Source organism: Oryctolagus cuniculus, chromosome 2, assembly GCF_051225735.1.
Source record: "Oryctolagus cuniculus isolate XC-2025 breed Fujian yellow rabbit chromosome 2, ASM5122573v1, whole genome shotgun sequence".
NCBI classification, from domain to species: Eukaryota; Metazoa; Chordata; class Mammalia; order Lagomorpha; family Leporidae; genus Oryctolagus; species Oryctolagus cuniculus.
This window is the reverse complement of record NC_142868.1, coordinates 30934118-30951296: the sequence shown is the minus strand read 5'-3', so window position 1 is coordinate 30951296 and position 17179 is coordinate 30934118. Positions and strand designations below refer to the sequence as shown.

The window sequence follows — 17179 nt, the reverse complement described above, 5'->3', positions numbered from 1 at the left end:
TATCTTTAAACCCTGGGTTAGGAAAAGCCATTCTAAGCAATATTCAAAACTAGAAATTAAATTCTGCATTGTGAAATCACAAAATTTCAAGTTATTTTTAAAATAAAGGTAAATTGAGAAAAGTAATTAAAACTCATGTAACAAAAACTGATTGGTAAGAACTCTGAGAAATCAATAAGGAAAATACCAAAAATTTAAAGCACATGAACAGATAAAGAAAATGAAATGCAAATGATTCTTAAGCTTATGAAAATTCTCTGCTTTATTTCAAAGAGGAGAATGTAAATTAAAATTACACTGAGATATTCCTTTCCGCATTTGATAATTTACCTCATTGATAAGATTAAGTGAAACAGGTATTCTTGATCTTTGATTGTGTTACAGTTTCTATGGGAGGATATTTGGCAGAATGTAAAATTTACAGAAGTAGAAAAACTCCTTAAGCTAGCAATCATAGTTCAAATAATTTTCTTAAACACATAATTTCACACACATGAAGTGATTTATGTAAAAGCTTATTGAATAATTGAGGTATTTCCTATTATATCAATAGATTAAAAATAACCTAAATATATATCAACACAGGAATTTTTAAAATAAATTATAATACATCCATACAATAGAAATAGAACACTTTGCACTGTAAAGAATGAATTAAGTAAGTATCTGTAGACTGATTTAAAAAGATGTTCGAGATATAAGTGAAACCACTAGGCAAATAAATATGCATAATATATTTTTCATGAAAAAGAAAATAAAACTATATTTCTGATACCTTGTTATTTTGTTTAAAAACTCTGAATGTATATCCCAGGAGCTAATAACAGTAGTTACTCATCTGGGTAGATAAAGAGTAATGCACAACCATTTTTTATAGCTTTATTTTATTTATTTGAAAGAGTTACAGAGAGGTAGAGACAGAGAGAGAGGTCTTCTATCCGCTGGTTCACTCCCCCAGATTGCTGCTAACAGCCAGGAGCCGCGCCGATCAGAAGCCAGGAGCCAGGGGCTTCCTCCAGGTCTCCCACGTGGGTGCAGGGGCCCAAGTTTGGGCCATCTTTCACCACTTTCCCAGGCCATAGCAGAGAGCTGGATCAGAAGAGGAACAGCAGGGACTAGAACCGGCGTCCGTATGGGATGCTGAGGCTGCAGGCCAGGGCTTTAACCCACTGTGCCACAGCGCAGGCCCCACAACCAATTTTTTTAAACATATGTATTTATTGCCTACTTTACTAAAAAGATATTGAGTGTCATCATCAAGGAAGGTAACATCTAATATGGATATCTGTGCATCAGGCCTCTCAGCCCAGGTGCAGCTGAGCGCCTGATGCTAATCCTAATGAGCTCAAGTTGATTCCGTGGATCCATTTGTGAGGAAAATTGTTGAATGCAGTCAATAAGAAGAGCTGTGCTAAAGTTTGTTAGACTTTGAGTCCAGGTAGTTTCATTTTAAAATGTGCCTACCTGAGTACAACATTGAAAGAAAGAAAATCGTAATATTCCTTTCTTACTCAAAAATCCTACTTTGATCAAGTAGAACAGACTAGAGATCTAGGATAGAGATATAGAAGAAGGAAACTAGATACTACTAGATAAATACTGAAGAAAAATAATATATCTCTATGTCTTGCTGAGCCGTAATGAATCATAATCCACAAATTCGAGCTCTAAAGTCTATGAAAGCAAGTGGTCACGTGCTTATCCCTGGAGGGGTGAGTCGTGTGCTTGTCTAGCAGGAGAGGATGAGTTTTTCAGGTCATGTCTCCATTGAATTGAATCTGTATAACCCTGACACCACAGGCACCACATGTAGCAGGCACTGAAAGGAGGCAAAGAACAGCAAATACCCCCGTGGTCAATAATGATGGTTATCAATCTGGAAAGGAATATGAAGAATCAAAAATCCCCTGCAAACCAAACAATAACAATAAAATCATGGAGTTTTTCAAGTATAAGAGTGTAAGAAAAATAAACCAGGGGAAGGCAGTGACAGCTGGCACTGTGGTGCAGCAAATTAAGTCTCTTGTTGGGACACCCACATCCCATAATAGAGTACTGATTTGAGCCCCAGCTGCTCTGCTTCTGATTCAGCTTCCTGCTGATCCTACTGGGAAGGTGGAAGAGGCTAATTAGAATGCTTGGGTACAATTTTTATGTCTGTTCAATTTCTTTAAATGAAAACATTTAATTCAAATAATAAAGAAAAAAGGTTCATTCATGTGAATGTCTGACCCTGAGATAGACCCTTTGCCAGGTGCTACCATATGAGGTTTCCATGTGGAGAGGATGTATGTGTGTCATGGCAATGTCAGTGGCCTTTTTCTTAGCTTTCTGTTTTCACTCAGATACACTTTCTCATTAATAAGAATCTGTCTAATGAAAAGTAACTTAGTGTGCTTAACAAAAACAAAACAAAAAACAGAAACAAACAACCAAAAAACTCTCTCCTTTTGCAAAAGAGAAGTCTATCCCTTAAATCTGGGATGGTCTTGTGGCTTTTCTCAGTCAACAGAATGCAGTTGAAGTGGAAGTGAAGGAGTCTCACATCTAGACCTCAATAGACCTTGCGTCCTTTCAGTCTCTCTTGAATTTGTAGAGCTTCTTGGTGATATCACTGGAAGGTAAGAACCCACTAGCAGTTTTCATTATACTCTTCACGAAGGCACCCTAGAACAGCCAGCTCCCAGGCAACCCACAGCCGTCATGCAGATCAGCAGAACTGTTCAGCCACCACAAAACTTGTCAGAAATAATAAATGGTTGTTAGTTGAAACTACTAAACATTGGAGTCATTGATTCCCCAGCAACAGCTAATGACACAGGAGATTTGAACATCCAGAACAGTACGCAAGGGAGGAAGGGAGGGAGAGGAACACCCAAGCTGACTCATATCTATTTAATGTGCACATCATGGTGGGTTTATCTTCCTATGTCCTAGTGTTTAAACAATGGTAATAGTGGGAGTTCAATAAATCATCTCATCAGTTTGAGCTGCACTAATTAATTATACTATCATTACGCCTGTTGGGGCTGTCAGTGACAACGTCAACCTTCAGATTACTAAGTATTTGTACAACAATTATCTCATCTTTTCCCCACAACAATCTGAAACAGGTAATTTCACTGTTAGGAAGAACTAGTGGGTTTCATAAATTTGACAGACATGTTTTCAGGAAAAAACAATGACAGGTCAGAAATTCTGATGGCACTAGGGATAAAGAAGAAAATGGCATATCTCAAAACATTGCTATACTGACAGCAGTAGCAGTAAATCACTCATCTATATCTTGTTTGGTTTTCTTTTTTTTTTTTTTTTTTTTGATGAGTCTCCATTCCTTCTTGTGAGGTTAGCAGTTTAGAATAGTTCTATTATTTAGAATAGTTCTATATTTATAAAATAAAAATTGTGAAATATTACAAAGAATTCTCATATACCTGACACCAGATTCCCCTATTATTAGCATCTTATTATTTTTATTTCTCACCTTTAATGAGTCATACCAAGTCTTCCCTGTTTTTTTAATAAGTACCCTCAATGCTCTTTATTGAGTATAGTTCATTTGTATTATATGGTTGACCATATTATTCAAATGTGCACCTCAGTTCTCTCAGTCACAAGATAATTACTACCAATGTAAATTAAATGATGAATATAAAACAGCACAACACCTGAAGAATAATTTGATCAACATCTAGCATATAGTATATAACACTAAATAAATGTTTCCATAATAGTAATATAAAATAGCCAATGGCTGGCAGATTATGTACCCATTAAACATTAGTTAAGACCAATAAAAAATAAAACTAAATTATTTCCCAATTAATTATGTTACCTTTAAGTTGTTTTTTTCTTTTTTTGTTGTTCTGTTATACTTAAAGGGACACTTATTCAAATATGTGTAGATGCTCAATTGGACTTGCCCCAAATGGTGGAATTAGAAATGTGCCAGGGGATTCCAATACAATCCCATCAAGGTTGCATGTACCAATGCCATCTCACTAGTCCAAGTGATCAATTTCTGTTCACAATTGATCATACTGATAGGTCTAAGAGTCAAAGGGATCACATAAACAAGACTAGTGTCTGCTAATACTAACTGATAGAATCAAAAAGGGAGAGAACGATCCAACATGGGAAGTGGGATACACAGCAGACTCATAGAACGGCAGATGTCCTAAACAGCACTCTGGCCTCAGAATCAGCCCTTAAGGCATTTGGATGTGGGTGAAGAGCCCATGAGAGTATTTTAGGCATGGAAAGCCAAGACACCCTGGCAAAAACAAAAACAAACAAAAAAAAAACCACCTAAATGAAAGATCTCTACGAGTGAGATCCCAGTGGAAAGAACGGGCCATCAAAGAAGGAGGTCCCTTTTTCTGAAGGGAGGAGAGAACTTCCACTTTGACTATGACCTTGTCTAAATAAGATCGGAGTTGGTGAACTCAAAAGGCTTCCATAGTCCTGCCAACTCATGACTAGAGCCTAGGGAGATTACTGACGCCATAAACAGGAGTGTCAAATTGTTAACTCAACAACAGGAGTCACTGTGTACTTATTCCTCATGTAGGATCTCTGTCTTTAATATGTTGTCCAATGTGAATTAATGCTATAACTAGTACTGAAACAGTATTTTACACTTTATGTTCTGTGTGGGTGCAAACTGATGAAATCTTTACTTAATATATACAAATTGATCTTCTGTATATAAAGATAATTGAAAATGAATCTTGATGTGAATGGAATGGGAGAGGGAGCAGGAGATGGGAGGGTTGTGGGTAGGAGGGAAGTTATGGGGGGGGGAAAGCCATTGTAATGCATAAACTGTACTTTGGAAATTTATATTTACTAAATAAAGTTTAAAAAAATAAAAAAAAATGTGTACTAAATCATTTAAATAACTTGACCTAAAGTAAGCCTACTTTTTGCTCAATGCACTTAATCTCTGACCTAATGAATAAGGTAAATGGAGGCTTCACCACTGAACAATGGAACAGGGAGTATGTATTCTAAATCAGAGTCAAACCAAAGAATCATAATTAACAGCACTTTCTTGATATAATTGTTAATTTTGATTCTGAAATAATTTAGAAATCAAAAACCTAAGATGACCTCACAAGGAAATTGTGGATGTAGAGTGTGTCATTGAATTGCCAAAACAAATCAGGCAGCTCAATAAAAGCTTCAGTCATCTGGAAATCATTCCAGCTTGTTGTCAAAAATCCATATTGACTGAGGATTTTCACTGGTAATGTTACCTTTAAACTGAATTTATTAGATGCTTCACTTTATGGATACATCTTTGTGATCTCTAACTTAAATGTAAATATGCAAACTTAGAATCATATTCCTCAAAGAAAAGGAGAGAATTTGACAATTGCCAGATTTTGAATTAGGAATTAAAAATAATCTACTATGATTTATCGATAGCAATCAATGAAATCACTGATTCTCTCAATGACAAAAATCTCTTCCCTTTAGAAAAATGTGATTATTCTTGTTTACTTGACGATATATAAAATAGACTCAGGGTTTGGATATTTTGTTATCTAACTTGTACCCAAAATTTATTTTCTTTAATAATATTTTATTTTGCATCATCATGAGCTAAACAGCACCAAATAAATCATTACGGGAAATATAAATCTGACAACACTCTTTGAAAGGTATTTGACTCTTAAGCTTTGATTTCTACCCTATTATTGCCAACTATTGCAATGTTAGTTTTTGGAAAAATAGCTTCTCATTACATGTAAACAACCATAGGCAGGCAAGGCACTCCTTCACACAGCCAGGCTCTGCCCTTTGTCTGTTTGTCTTTGGATCTTCACCACATGGCTCTGCTTTGCTTTGCATGCTGTTCTCCAGCCAGATTTCTCAATCACACACAGTTAACATCTTATGCTGAGTAATTCCTTGTTTGTGAGGGTTGTCCAGTGCCATTTAGGATGTTTAGCAGCACCCCCCTCCCTGCATTTCTACTGATCAGATGCCAGGAGCAACATTCCCCAGTTCAATGCTGATAATTAAAGTTGTCTCAAGACACTGCCAAATGTCCCCTGGACAGCAAATATCACCCTGACTCAGTACCACTGCATTACAGTTATCAGGATAAACTACTATCCCAATCCTTACTAGGCCCTCATCTTGTTCTGCTTCATAACATACACAGAGATTTGAATTCCATTCAATAATCTCAGTTCATCAAAGCTATAAAAATGGCTATGTAAGAGACAACACTGAAAAAATTTTGCATAGAGGTGGGTGGTTAAGATGCCTACATCCATTATCTGAGTACCTGAGTTCAATTTCAGCTCTGCTTCTGATTCCAGATTCCTGCTAATGTAGACTCAGGGAGGGAACAGGTGACAGTTCAAGTGGTTGGGTCCCTGCCACCTACATAGGGGAACTAGATTGAGTTTAGTGTTCCTGCCTTTGGCCTGCTACAGACTGGGGTGTTGCAGGCATTTAGGAAATTAATCCAAAGATGACATTCTCTCTCTGCTGTCTCTCTCTCTCTCTCCTCTCTCTCTCTCTTTCTTCCTTTCAAATACAGAAATAAGTATAACTTTAGAAAAAGAATATCTCTTCAGATCATGGATTTGTGATACTTTCTCTTGTATGCCCTCGTATTGTTTATATTATCACCAACTGTAGTCAATCTTTGATATTCTACTCTTTTCCAGTTGCTATATATATAGTACATATCAAAATGTCATGTTGTAAAGGGTAAAGAGATGGTGAGTTGAAGGGTATATATGTGAAAACACACACAGGTGAGTTCTATGTAATCAGAACATAAAGGGTGGGTATATGCTTATTTGTGATTGTATGTACAAATACATACATACCATCTTTAGTATTGACAAAGTAGGAAATTAAAGTTCTGTAACTTGAAGAAATACTTTAATGACAAAACTTGCAATGTGGTTCACACAAAAGACAAGACATATGATTTTTTCCCAGGGAAATATTTTTCTATATATGGTACTTTACCAATAGCTGAGTGTAAGAGAGTAATATTGGGGAAATGCACATACTTGCAACTAGAAAGTTAATTTTAGACAATCCAATTTATGGAAGTCTACTCAATCCCCACTAATGAGGATTGCCAGAAATCTCCATCCCAGTGGAGACCATGATATACAGGTCACTTTGGACCTAGACTAAAGCAAAGTTATTGCTTCTCAGTTCCAAGACACACTGAATTTTCCCTCACAGAGGGAGTCACCATGGAAAGAGACATTTCTATTTTTGGGAACAGAAAATATAAGAAGATGACAATATGTGACAGTACAAACCTGTCAGATTTATACAAAGAGTATCAGGCAGACTGGCATTGTGACAGAGCAGGTTAACCCACCGCTTACAACACTGGCATCCCATACTGGAGCACTGGTGTAGACCCATCTGCTTCATTTCCAATCCAGCTTCCTGCTAATCCATCTGGACCAAAGTACTTAGGCACCAGCCACCCATCTGGGAGACCTGGATGGAGTCACAGGCTCCAGATTTCAGCCTTGACCAGTCCCTGCAGTTGCAATATTTTTAGAAGTGAACCAGTGAGCAGAAGACTTTCCTTACCCCATGGCTCCCCTGTCACTGTGCCTATCAAATAAATAAATAAATCTTTTAAAATAGTGATCAGGAATAAGACCACAGAAATATGGTCTAGCTTCTTTTCCTTACCACTCTTTTAATATGAGACATGAAACATCAGGCTACCTACATAAAAATATTCTTTTTTCTAGATTTTATTTAAGGTACATAAATTACATGTATTTCATATGTACAGATTTAGTAACAGATTAAGGTACCCTTTTCCCCACATCCTCCCCGGAATTTACTGTTTGTTGATTTCTGTATGAGAGCCATTCTAACTGGAGTGAGGTGAAACATCATTATGGTTTTGATTTGCATTTCCCTGATGGCTAGTGATCCTGAGCATTTTTTCAGGTGCCTGTTGGCCATTTGAATTTCCTATTTTGAAAAATGCCTGTTGCAGTTCTTTGCCAATTCTTAACTGGATTATTTGTGTTGCTGTTGTTGAGTTTCTTGAGCTCTTTGTAGATTCTGGATATTAATCCTACATCAGTTTCATAGTTTGCTTCATAGTTTGCAATATTTTCTCCCATTATGTGGGTTGCTTCTTCACTTTGCGAAGCTACACAGGAATATTCTGTTCCCAAAACATATCTGAGAAAATAACTGGAGTAGGAAAATAAATCTATGGAAAGAAAGAACAAAAGAACAAGAGAAAGAAGAAAGAAAATAAGAAAGAAGAAAGAGAAGAATAGAAAGAAAGAAAGAAGAAAGAAAGAAAGAGAGAAAGAAAGAGAAAGAAAAGAATGGGGGAGAGAGAGAGATGACTTGGAAAAATACATACTCATACCTTTAAAATCTTCACGGGCACCCTCCTACTATATTTATCAAATTAAATGCCTAAAACAAATCCTTCAGTGTTTTCAGTCTAACCTTCTTCTTCCAGACTACTCTTAGCTTTATAATTCTTTCTTGAAACAGTAGAATGTTATTACTTTTGTAAACAAAAGACCCATTTTAATAATTTTCCCAAAGTAAAAGATTTAATTTAAAGGTAATTTGCTACTAGTATTCCTATAAAAAGAGATCCGCTATAAATTTTAATGCTTTTTCCCTAACTTCAAAAAATTATTTCACTAGAAAACTCCCTTGAAAGAGCAGTAAGTCACTCATACATAAAAGAATGTAGTATGTAATGCCTCTCAGCTGCAGAACCCCAGGAGCATTGCTTTGTAACACTGAATGGTTTAACAATAGACATCAACTGCAGTGGAAACGCTGAACAGGTTATGCAGACTCAAAGAGGTGCTTGCAGGTGAGAACCACGATTATACACAAATGCAAGCAGCAGCAATCAAGCCAGCAGGAGAGAAAAGCTGCCCTAAAGTAGACAAATACATAGAAAAGAGCAGTGATGGATGTCTGAGATACAGTTATAAAAGGGAAGCAAAAGTGATTGAGAGTATTTAAAAATGTATACTAAATTTTTAAATAAAAAGATGAAAGTAGAGATGGGTTAGAGTTGAGCTCCAATCTTCTTTCTATTAATCCTAAATTTAAAAGAAGCCCTTCTTAATCTTATTCAATTCCTTCAGTATGCCAAATATATTTTAAAATAAAGGCTTCAAATAACATTAAAGGGGTTTTTGATGAGCCCCCCTAAAGTAAAGGACATTTGGTCCAAAGATGTAATGATATCACTTCTATTAAAAGAAATCTGAGAAACTTTAAAACGTCCTTTCTCCAACTAAAAAGGACCATATGGTTGCCATAAGAATGTCACTGTAAGACTACAGGAGCCATAATTGATCAAGGGCATGGATAGCTAAACTTTGAAATCTATCTGCTGGCTTGCCCAGAGGCCATGGCTCTCAAGGGGCTACCAGCAGTGAATGAAGGTTGAAATCCTAAGGCAGACAAGGGCTCCTCTGATGATCCAAAGACTCCCTGCATTAGCAGATCTAATAGTCAAGGTCACCTCTCCCATTTTTCTCTCCTCTCCAGTGGCGAACCTGCATCTCAGTCCCATGACTCTTCTAGTCGTTCCCAGCCCTGTCCCTATTTTCTCATATAAACCTTGTTTTTTTTAAAATAATCCTTCCATAATAATCCAGTAATGAGGTCCAACCCAGACTACCATGAAATAGTTATTCTTAAATCAGTGTATTCTTAGCTATTTTCCTCTCTTGGGGAAACTCCAAAAGAAAGTGAAACACAAAAGGAAAAATGTTCGTAATATATTGTTAAGTTAAATGAAGCTTTAAGAGCACAACAATTACGAAAAATCATCTCAACTATAATAAACAGTACTCAGAGAATGAGGGAATGTATCGTATTAGAGGTTTTTACTCTACTGATTACCATATTCCAAGGTCACTTAATTGAACATATAATATTAATAATGTTTGGAAAACAAAAATATACATGAAATACATTAAGTTGTTGGTGACAAATGATACAGAAATCAAACAATGGAAAATATCTCTCAGATCCTTGTGTGTCTACTTTCCCCCAAGAAGCAGTGACAACCAGACTGTTTGCTAACTTCTGTAATAGGCTCACTGTAGACTCTCACCGTAGAAATGTGTGCCAGGTTGTACGTCGTCACTCCTGGTGTGCAGGTGCTTCATTCTGTCCAGAAGCTCCAGCATTTCCATCAACACCATGGAAGACACTCAGGAAGCTCTCAGAGGGATTTGCCCACCTCCCTGGGGATCACTGCCATCTGCCAGGCAGCTGGAGAGCATGCTCAGACCTGCAGGTGACTTTGTGCCTCTCTGATTCACTCTGAACTCCCTGACCAATAGACTACCTTTTCCACATGGGACATTTTAAAAAAGCACTCATCATCAGAATTAATGAGATAAACTAGAATAAGAACAATTGTCTTGACTTTCCAATAATTCTCTGACTTGAATAAGGTTTAAACTCAAACTTTTATGTGCAGGAGGTTTGGGCCACTGTTCGGCAGTTTTGAGATGATAGGAGCATTTTTTTTTTTTTGACAGGCAGAGTTAGACAGTGAGAGAGAGACAGAGAGAAAGGTCTTCTGTTGTTTCACCCCCCGAATGGCTGCTACAGCCAGCGCACTGTGCCGATCCAAAGCTAGGAGCTGGGTACTTCCGCCTGGTCTCCCATGCGGGTGCAGGGCTCAAGCACTTGGGCCATCCTCCACTGCCTTCCCGGGCCACAGCAGAGAGCTGGACTGGAAAAGGGGCAACTGGGACAGAATCCAGTGCCCCAAGTGGGACTAGAACCCTGGGGTGCTGGTGCCTCAGGCGGAGGATTAGCCAAGTGAGCCGAGCCACTGTTCAAGATGATAGGACCTTTAGGAAGTGAAGTCTGGTGAGACATGATGGGGCCCTCAGAAGGGATTAAGATAGTTCTCAAAGGACCTAGGTAATTTCTTGCAAGAGGGTTTTTATACAAGAAATAAACCTGGGCCTTTCCCTTGCGCAGTCTTTCTGCTTTGCTATCCAATCTCTTTGCCCCTGTCCTTGTGATGCTATGAGGTCCTCAGCAGAGCTGAGCCATCGCCAGTGCCATACCCTTGAGTCTCCAGAACTGCAAGCTAAGCAAATGTCATTTCTTTATAAGTTACTAAGCCCCAGGTATTTCATTATAATAACAGAAAGCAAATATAATCACCCAGTTGCTCTAGAACTCAATTCATTGACAGAAAAAAATATACTTAAAACTTCAAGTTAAATGTGACTATGTTATCTGCAGTGTAAAGGAATTCCTATTAGGTAAGTATTCAGTCATTTGAAAATGCAAACTTCTAGTTAGATGTATTTTCTCTCTTGAAGAGCTTCCCTATCCCATCCTCACTTCTAAGATCGTGTCTGGGTATAAGGAGACACAGGTTTAACCTCATGGATCTAGAGATCCAGGCTTAGCGTCTGTGTGTATCTTCCTTACCTGATAATGCTCATCTCACGTTTCTGTAATGCAGATCCTATTCTAATGCCCATTCTGCTGAGGTACCCGTGAAGTGTTAACTCCTGGTCTATTCTCTGATGAGGGAAAGACATGTCAGTTGTTTTTCCCATGGAGCTCAGCCACTCCCTTCTGACAGGGCATTCCACTTTTGCAGATTCATATGTCAGATGCTTTGGGTTATGGCAGTGACTCTTGCAATCCCAGGCTCGGGAAATTTTCCATGAAGACCCCTGCTCCAGGGTCACTTTACTCGTCCTGATCTCTCTGACAAGTTTGCTAGCTGCCATGCTCTTGCGTATCCTACACTCTCCTTGGAAGAACTCAGAAACTTCTGTACCTCCTCCATCCCATGCAGGCTCTTAGAGAGTTGTGGTTTAAGACCTGCACAAATGCCTTGATGCGCCATTCCATTTCTCTTTTTTTAGCATTTATTTTTTTAAAATTTATTTGAAAGGCAGGGTTACAGAGAGAGGAGGAGAGACAGAGAGAGATCCCTCAACAATTTCTATTGTACTTCCTTGTGTCTCCTTGGGAATGGCACCATGCTGATCATGTGATTTATTTCATGGACTTGCATCACAAAGAAATAAAGAACAAATCTGTTACCCTGGGCAATACCCCTTCCCTCTAAAATCCATAATCATTTATTTGCAATGCACCTCGGGAGTCTCAACCTTCCACTGAAGGAAAAGGAGAAGCTGGTTATTTCATATCCATTCTTTCTTAAATTACACTGTCCACCTCCCCACAGACATCCATGATTACTAGAGGAAAGACTTTCAACTTCCTCTCCCTGAGGTTTTTTCTTCTGCTCTGTGTTCGTGAATGATGCTCCTCTCTCATTAATTGAGCAATAAACCTGCAGCTTTGCTTTCGGTACAGAGGGCTGCTGGGGAAGGGAAAGAACAAAACTGGAACTGAAACGGAAATAAACTTAGAGTCCTTTCTCATTTTTAATTAATTAATTAATTTGGCAGCCATACACAGAGCGACCTTCCTTCTGCTGCTCACTCCCCAAATGCCCACAGCAGCTGTATCAGGGCCAGGACAAGGCTAGGAGCTTGTAACTCAGTCTGGTTCTCTCACGTGGGTGGCAGGGACCCAGATACTTGAGCTGTTACTACTGCTTCCAAGGGAGTACAATAGCAGGAAGCTGGAGTTGGAGGCGGAAGCAGTACTCACACCCAGGCAATCTGATACGGTTTGCAGGAATTCCAGGCAGTGTCTTTTTTTCGCACTATGTCAAATGTGGAGTCATTTGTGTGTGTGTGTGTGTGTGTGTGTGTGTGTCTCAGGCTTCTTTATTTAAAAACAAAGTGATGTGTGGATTAAAATCAAGAGCATCATTGAACTTCACCTTCCCGCCAACCAGTTCCCAAAACTCCTTGTCCCACCCTTTGTGTTTCCAATGCCTTCCATAGTGAAATAAGAACTGAATCCCCAAAGCCCTGACTCCAGGTTCTCTCTCCCTAGCGTCTCCCCTGACCTCTGCCCCCACCCCGGGTTCCTGGGAAGGGCAGGCAGCTCAGTTTGAATGCATAGGGGAGCCCAGAGCAGGAACAGGCACAGAGGGGAAGGCTTCCCCCTCAGGAAGGGCATTGGCGAGTACAGGGTAGCAAAGTGAGGGCTGCCATAGCCTGGGGTACCGAAATGGGCCCCAGTGCCAGAGGAAAAGACATAGGCCCCCCTGCGAAGGGAGAGCCGGCAGCCTCAAAATCCTCTCGTTGGGAACAGTCACTGCTTGATCGATTGCCCTTCTGGCGCCGGTTACAGAACCACACACTGACCACGTCTTCCTCGAGCCCCAGCTGCTGGGCGATGTGGCCGATCTGCTGCAGCGTGGGTTTCGGGCACTGCAGGAACATGTTCTTCAAGTTGCCTTTCACTCGGTTCTCGATACTCGTTCGCTTTCTCTTCCGGGCCTGCACGAGGGTCTCCGCTTTGCAAATCTCCTGAAGGTTCTCCTTGTTGTCAGCCTCCTCCACCCATTTCTGCAGCAGGGGCCGCAGCTTACACATGTTCTTCAAACTGAGTTGTAGGGCCTCGAATCGGCAGCTGGTGGTTTGGCTGAACACCTTTCCAAGGAGAACCCCCAGGGGGAGCCCCACGTCAGCCTGAGTGTAGCCCAGAGTGATCCTCTTCTGCTTCAGGAGCTTGGCAAACTGAGTTCTTTCTGTAGAGCTTTCATGTCCTGGGACTCCTCGGGGGGTTGCTTCAGCTTCTCCTCCAGCTTCACGGCACCAAGAGGCGCAGCGCAGGGCTCAGGGGAGGGCCCCTCCGACAGGCTCCCCGCGCCGGCCCCTGCCTCGCCCTCCGGCTGAGAGGTCTCCAGGCCGCCCTGAGGCACGAGACCCACCGCGAGCTGCGGGGTGCAGTGCGCCATCGCTCCGCAGAAGTCATACGGCGGCGGGCACAAATATTTGTAAAAAGAACAGTTATTATTAAGTTTTCTAAAAGATAGTTGCTGCATTCATCCCATTTTAAACATGTTAAAGGCAACTCACAGAGAAGATTCATTGTTAAAGATTTTTTTTTTTAACTTTTATTTAATGCATATAATTTTCCAAAGTACGACTTATGGATTACAATGGCTTCCCCCCCATACCGTCCCTCCCACCCACAACCCTCCCCTTTCCCACTCCCTCTCCCCTTCCATTCACATCATGATTCATTTGCGATTATCTTAATATACAGAAGATCAGCTTAGTATACATTAAGTATGGATTTCAACAGTTTGCTCCCACACAGAAACATAAAGTGAAAAATAATAGATGATTTTTTTAAATGATGATGAAATCAGAGCAGACCTATTGTCATGTTTAATCCCAGTGAGAGTCAAGTTGGGAATTGATAATTTCTTTTTTTTTTTTTTTTTTTTTTTTTACAGAGGATCAGTTTAGTATGCATTAAGTAAGGATTTCAACAGTTTGCACCCCCATAGAAACACAAAGTGAAATATATTGTTTGAGTACTCGTTATAGCATTAAATCTCAATGTACAGCACATTAAGGATAGAGATCCTACATGAGGAGTAAGTGCACAGTGACTCCTGTTGTTGACTTTACCAATTGACACTCCTGTCTATGGCATCAGTAATCTCCCTATGCTCCAGTCATGAGTTTCCAAGGCTATGGAAGCCCTCTGAGTTCTCCGACTCTTATCTTGTTTAGACAAGGTCATAGTCAAAGTGGAGGTTCTCTCCTCCCTTCAGAGAAAGGTACCTCCTTCTTTGATGACCTGTTCTTTCCACTGGGATCTCACTCGCAGAGATCTTTTGCCAGAGTGTCTTGGCTTTCCATGCCTGAAATACTCTCATGAGCTTTTCAGCCAGATCTGAATGCCTTTAGGGCTGATTCTGAGGCCAGAGTGCTATTTAGGACATCTGCCATTCTATGAGTCTGCTGAGTATCTCACTTCCCATGTTGGATCACTCTCCCCTTTATTTACTCCATCGGTTAGCGTTAGCAGGTACTAGACTTGTCTATGTGTTCCCTTTGACTCCCAGTCCCTTCACCATGACCAACTGTGAACTGAAACTGATCACCTGGAACAGTGAGATGGCATTGGTACATGCCACCTCGATGGGATTGAATTGGAATCCCCTGGTATGCTTCCAACTCCACCACTTGGGGCAAGTCAGCCTGAGCATGTCCCAAATTATACATCTCTTCCCTCTCCCATTCCCACCACCATGTTCAACAGGGATCACATTTCAGTTAATTTTCAACACTTAAGAATAACTGTGCATCATACTTAATATGACTGGTTAAAGATTTTTTAATTAGAAAATGATATATCTAATAGTTTAACCACAGCTCATGTAAATTTAGAGCCCTCAGTTCCTGACTTCATCACTCTAAATCCACATGCCCCTTCTTGCTTCCTAGTCCCTCTATTTCTTCTACACATCAGCTTGTCTTCTGGTTGAGAAAGTTAAGGGCAGGGCTATGCGAAAGTGGTTCTAATGCCAAGGCTCCCATAATCAACTCCTTGCCCCAGCCACATCTTCAGGACACAGGTAAACAGACAGTCCTAAGTGTTTTGCTCTTAACTCTGACATGCCACATTCCCAGATGGCACTTACACTTACTCATTCTTGGAAGACTAGGAATCCCTTAGAGCTTGAAGAGACATATATATATATATATATATATATATATATATATATTCCTTCCATGAAGCCTCTGAGTAGATGTTGACATCTTCAGATTATCTAAGGATTTGTTTAAAGCTTCCGTATGAGAAATGATAATTATTGAGTATGAATTATATCAGAGGCTATGGGAAGTCTTTCCCTGTCTTTTCTCCCTGCCTCTGTTAATACACAAAAACAGCATGAAAAAAAAAAGGATGTAAAGAAAAAAAATGAAAACAGCAGAACAAGGACATTAATCAAATTCTCAGTCTGAGAACATTTTACCCGTTAAGAAGAGATTGGTATTGAAAGTTAACTGTAGGTATCTGCTTATAGAAATAATTTGTGCTCTAATGGTAGATCAGCTTTGTAAAATTTTATATAATCTGGTCAAGGTGCAGTTAATACACTGTTCTCTCAAAAAAAAGGTTTTTGGTCTTCAAATTTAAATAATATTTTGAATCCTGTCTGTTATACATTTTTCCTAATTAGTGCACATATTATAAATTTAATTGTTGTTTAAAGTTAATGTGTGCTTTCAACCAGAGGCCAAGGTTAGAGAACAGCAGAAAAGATCCAGAAGATTTGCTCAAAAGAGGATTCATATTAGGATTTTCACATTTCTGTAAGTAAAAGACGAAACAGACATTTTATCAAATATATTTTAACACTTCTGTCATTCAGCAAAGTAGAAAGTGAGTAACTTGATGATTTCCCCTAATGATGATTTTGTAAAAAAATTTGTGCATTAGTATAGGTGAAAAAAAAAAAACTGTTCCCATTGTTTGCAATTTGAGCTACTTCAAATCAATAACTGAACTTCTTTTATTTTTAACTTTTATTTAATGAATATAAATTTCCAAAGAACAGCTTATGCATTACAATGGCTTCCCCCCAAAACGTCCCTCCCACCCACAACCCTCCCCTTTCCCACTCCCTCTCCCCTTCCATTCACATCAAGATTCATTTTCTATTCTCTTTATATACAGAAGATCAGTTTAGCATACATTAAGTAAAGATTTCAACAGTTTGCTCCCACACAGAAACATAAAGTGAAAAATACTGTTTGAGTACTAGTTATTGCATTAAATCACAATGTACAGCACACTAAGGACAAAGATCCTACATGAGGAGTAAGTGCACAGTGACTCCTGTTGTTGACTTAACAAATTGACACTCTTGTTTATGGCATCAGTAATCACCCTAGGCCCTTGTCATGAGCTGCCAAGGCTATGGAAGCCCCCTGACTTCCCTGACTCTGATCATATTTAGACAAGGCCATGGTCAAAGTGGAAGTTCTCTCCTCCCTTCAGAGAAAGGGACCTCCTTCTTTGATGACCCGTTCTTTCCACTGGGATCTCACTCGTAGAGATCTTTCATTTAGTTTTTTTTTTTTTTTTTTTCCCCAGAGTGTCTTGGCTTTCCATGCCTGAAATACTCTCATGGGCTTTTCAGCCAGATCCGCATGCCTTAAGGGCTGATTCTGAGGCCAGAGTGCTGTTTAGGACATCTGCCTTTCTATGGATCTGCTGTGATTCTCACTTCCCATGTTGGATCCAT

General features: G+C 39.5%; 1 pseudogene; it reads right to left on the bottom strand.

The window, feature by feature from the left end:
- Window positions 1-12894: 12894 nt before the first annotated feature.
- LOC100350551 (POU domain, class 5, transcription factor 1 pseudogene) lies at window positions 12895-13890 on the bottom strand (annotated as a pseudogene).
- Between the last annotated feature and the right edge of the window lie 3289 nt (window positions 13891-17179).